Source organism: Myotis davidii, unplaced genomic scaffold (genome assembly GCF_000327345.1).
Source record: "Myotis davidii unplaced genomic scaffold, ASM32734v1 scaffold200, whole genome shotgun sequence".
Classification (NCBI taxonomy): Eukaryota; Metazoa; Chordata; class Mammalia; order Chiroptera; family Vespertilionidae; genus Myotis; species Myotis davidii.
The window spans coordinates 226,845-231,875 of NW_006293700.1; positions in this window are offsets into that span (position 1 = coordinate 226,845).

The following is a 5,031-nucleotide window of genomic DNA, read 5'->3' on the forward strand; positions in this document are numbered from 1 at the left end:
AGGTGAAATGAGTGAAAAATAAATATTTATTCCACCATGGAGGTCAGATGTTTATTTGTTACTGCATCATGGTATGACATAGTGTCAGACTTAGGCTTTTACTCATACTAGATCAAATTCTTTCCTTACTGAAGATGATGGCTGCAAAATATCTAGTTCTAGGTCATGTTAACTTAGGATTTTAGACATTTCTGAGCTTAGATAATTGATCATTATCCTTGTTAAAAAATATATTTTTATTGATTACAGAGAAGAAGGGAGATATAGAAACATCAATGATGAGAGAAATCAATGATCGGCTGCCTCATGTATGCCCCACACTGGAGATCTAGTCCGCAACCCAGGCATATGCCCTGACTGAAATCAAACCATAACCTACTAGGTTGATGCTCAACAACTGACCCACACTGGTTGGGCCTGATCATGATCCTTTTAAAGAAACTACCAAGTTATATTTTGAGAAAAGCAGATTGCAACTAGATGCATTCGTAAAATAATGTCCATCAGTCTAACATAAGTCTTAACTTAGCCTAAGCTTTTGTTTATTATATCAAAGAATTTCACACTTATATACATTAACATACATATAAAATAGTCATGTTATTTCATTTAGGATTATATCTCATGCATATTCTATAACTTTGGATTTACATGACTCTAGAATCTCAAGATAGAATCAAGTTTCAGGTGGAAAATAAGGGAGTTAGTTTCTCAAGGCTAGGAGGGTTATCAAGTAAAGGGATGTCATGTTTCCATGGGTCGACCCAAACCTAGAACACGAGGTTTGATGGAACTGATTGCATAATTTCATATGATGACTTATAATACATTTTAAACACCTTCCTTTCTATCTTTGGTTTATTGTGTTCCAAAGACAGAACTGTTTACTTTGGACAACTCTTTTGATACTGACAGTTATAAAAGCCTTTGGAAAATTAAGTTTATATAGAGGATCATTGCCAATGATAGCCAGATGTAAACATAGCCTTCATATTACAAGGAATATTCTTGTGCCAAAACAGACACCTGTTGAAGTGGAAAGATAAGGATAGTGTATTGTAGTAATAAGACCATGTGTTTTGTTCTTCAGAAATGTATGTTTCAGTACCTGCTGTATTCCTCTGAAGCTGTGTAGATTTAGGTAATATCAGTTTCTCTGAGTGTCAGTACAATAACCATGTTGTTGCTGCTATGGTTCCAGGGCTTAGCATGGTCTTCTGCTGTACCTTGTATGCATTAATATGAATATTAACATTAATACTCTGGATATAAATTAAAGAACCAGAGCTGCAAGAGACACTGCTGTTTGTAGATGGGGCGAGGCAGCTGACGGGCACCTGGGCACCAAGGAAAGAAGCAGGTTGGGATGCTAAGAAAGCTGCTCCGATGCCCATGAGCCAATGAGTCCAGCCCGGCGCCCTGAAACCTGGGGCCTCTGCTGATTAAAAACATCGGAACCTGGAGGCATTTGTTTCATTGTTTCATTCGTTATTAACTTCCTCAACTGATGCATGAGCAGATTAAAGCTAAACGCTCTCAGTATTCTTCAAGCCAAGAAGTTGTGGAACCGGGATTTGAACCCCAGTTGTCCATGTGTAAAGCCAAGGATGTGACCATTATATTCCTCCCCCTCTTCATTAGTGTGTGTAAGTACATAGGCTTGGCTTCAAAGAGGAAGTGGTCAGATTAAAAACCAAGGTGGGAGCCGTTCCCCACCCCATCACGAAAGAGCCTCCAACACCACTTTTCCCTTTGATGTGGTTGAGGAGCAAGGGATTCAAAGTAAGTATTTACCATTACTCTCTGGTCTTCAGAGAGAATTCCTGGTTCTCTCCATTTCTTTCATTCAGACTTTTTGACAGACTCTCATTACGTGTATAATTCAAGACAGGCAAAGTTGTCCGGGTGTTCAAAAGCAGGCCCTGGATGAAAGGCAGGTAGGTACCTCCTTAGCGGCCAGCAGGCCAAACTCTTTGCCGTGTAATGAAGGCTAAGGATCCCCACGTGGAGCCACAGGCAGGCAGCTTCAAACTTTGATCAGTCTAAAGAAAGAGATTATGGCTAATCCTGGCACCCCTCCCAACTTGGCACCTCATTCCCCGACATTCCTGGCTGCCTCTCGCCCATCACACCTCATTTTTTTCCTTGAAAATTGTGGTAAAATACTTAGGAGGTTTTGTTTCCATGTAGACGTTAATGCTGCATTAGAAATGGCCTTTAATTGGGCAGGAGAGGGAAAGACTCCCCGAACCATTCTGCTCTACTGTATGTGCCCTGCCTGGGACGGACACCTTGGCAAAGACACAGCGAGTTCTCAGGGTCCCCTCTTGATTGCTTTTAAATTGCATTTCAACAGAACAGATCACCTTTGGGAAGTGCAAAAAAAAAAAAAAATCCTTGTATGTTCCGATCAAAAATGCATCAGGAACACAGCAAATTTGCTTTCACTACAAGTGGAAGGTCTTCTGCCAAGTTACTTGGTTCCTAACGCAGGTTCACTGTTGCCTGCCAGTGCTCCTCAGACGAGCTGACCGACGCCAGAGCAGCTAACGGATGGCCTCAGCTCAGTATCTCTGCGATGTGATCTTGCCAAGTGGAATATGAGTAGATGAAAAGGAACCCGGGTGCCTGCGTCGGTCTGAACTACATGCGGACACTTGCCATGAAAATCAAACCAGATCCTCGCCGAGGGTTGAAGTCATTCGTCAAATTCCCTTCCTGTTTTCTTTTTCATGCTCTTTGTTTTGTTTGCCCGGTCCTTTGACTTCATGGTTCTTGTGGAATCGGAAGTAAAGAAATACCACAGAAGAAAGTGAAGCGAGCTTGTGGTGTTCCCCACGGAGCCAAACCCAGGGAACCTTGGAAACAGCCATTGCCAGCCCGAGGTTGTGAGATTTCCAGCCCGATAGCCAGCCCGGAGAGGTTTGGAGTGACGTGCGGGCGTCCTCAATATGAACCTTCGCCAGGCTTCTGTTGATTATCTCACTCAGCTGTCACGACATTGACTTTTTGGGTTAACCTTTCTCTTTTTCAGGGTCATTAAGTAAATACACTTTTTAAAAAATTTTGTTTTATTGCTTAAAGTATTACAAAGAGTATTACATATGTCTCTTCCCCTCGCCCCTTGACATTCCCCTGGCCTCCCCTACCCCCCACTGTCTAATGCCCATTGGTTATGCTTATATAATAATCTAAGACATTGCTTTACAGGGTGTCAAATATGATGCTAACTTTTCTGCCTCTAGCAGATATCAAAGTTCAATCATAACCAGTCTGCATTTGAGATTCTGCATTTGTTAAAGCCCCGGAAGCTGGTGTAAAAGCAGGGGATAAGGATGTGTTAAGGTCAGACTCGGTGCTGTGTCTAGCCCCCTGATATCCCCTAGTTAAAGGCCCCAGCATAGTCTGTGAGATCAGACACTGTGGTTTCTGGGTTAGCACATGTAGCTAGGGAAAATTAAAGAAAAATAAAAATGTATGTCTCTATTTTTCTCTTTCTATGACTATTAAAAAGCTAAGGAAACATTTCCAATTTGGGGCAATGAATGTTGATCACTTGTAATTAAGCTGGGACTGATTTCTAATGTGCTCCCTAGTTCTGAGAATAGTGGGGGATGATAGCTGTTAGATGGAGAGGTGACTCCTATGGTCATGAGTATGCTATATACCCCGAATGTGGGCCAAATCATGCACTGAGAGACATTTCTCCATTGTATACAACATAGGCTTATTAAAAACTCAAACCTGGTATTTCAGTCCTATTAGCCAGGAGCCTGCAACCTTTCTCATCCGCATCCAAGGCTACTCAAAGTGGGAGAAAGAATTTCACAACGCATCTCTCAATGATAGTTCTACATTTCCGGCCTCCTATGTCGGGCAATATTCCAGTCCTTTAATGTGCATTATCTCTAATCTTCTTTCAACCATGTAAGGCAAAGATTATTTGAATTTTATAAATGAAACCGAAACCGGAGAAATTAAGTTGCCGAGGTTTACACTGATAGTTAGAAAGGGGCTGGGATTCAGAGCTAGTTCTCTCTGAAGTACTAGGCTTTCAGTGTCTCTCTAAGAAGCTGTTGTCTCTAGTGTATGTTTATTTGTATAAAGTGCTCCTTTAAGCCTGATTCCGGGCCAGGAACAGAGATGCCAATCCTTGCAATGGATTGACAGCCTTTTACAAAATGGTCAAGTCCAGAGGAGAGGAATTCTAAGAAGCGCAGAGTCTGAGGAGGCTGTTCCTTGAGGGGTTCTGGTCCAGTGATACTCTGAGCAGGAAAGTATCAGACTTTCCTGCCTCTAGAGCTGTGAGACAGTAACTGTCTGTTGCTTAAGTCACTCAGGCTATGAGTTTGTTATGGCAGCCTGAGCTAAGACGGCAAGAACCATGTAAATAACAGAGAGAAGGAAAGGATGGCAGTACTCTTAAGAAGTGTTTTTGTTAACATGTTGACCAGTAAGTAGATATTCTTGAAGTTTCATGTTTAGAAAACAGGAAGAGTGAAAAGTACAAAGAAATCGGGGCCAGGTTGAAAATGTCTTTCATGCCATTGAAAAGTTAACACTGTAGCCTGACGCAAACTTGAATGCATCTTAAGTTTTTCAGTTGAAGAATATATTCAGTAGTTAGCAAGAATGATCCTATACAAGTAGGAACGATGAATCTTTTTTAAAATACATATTTTTGTTGATTTCAGAGAGGGAGGGAGATGGAGAAAGAGATAGAAACATCAATGATGAGAGAGAATCATTGACCGGCTGCTTCCATCATGACCCACACTGGGAATCAAGCCTTTAACCTGGGCATGTGCCCTGACTGGGAATCAAACCTGTGACCTTCTGGTTCATAGGTCAACGCTCAACCCCTGAGCCATGCTATCGGAGCAGGAAGATGAATCTTAAAGAGTAGAGAGTTAAGGTAGAAGGTTGTTGTAGTAATGCTTTTAGAGCCGAATGCTAGATAAAAGATTATTTTCAGTCTATATCAAAAGTGAGCTTTGTAACTCATCACATTCCTGTATTTCTGACAAGAAA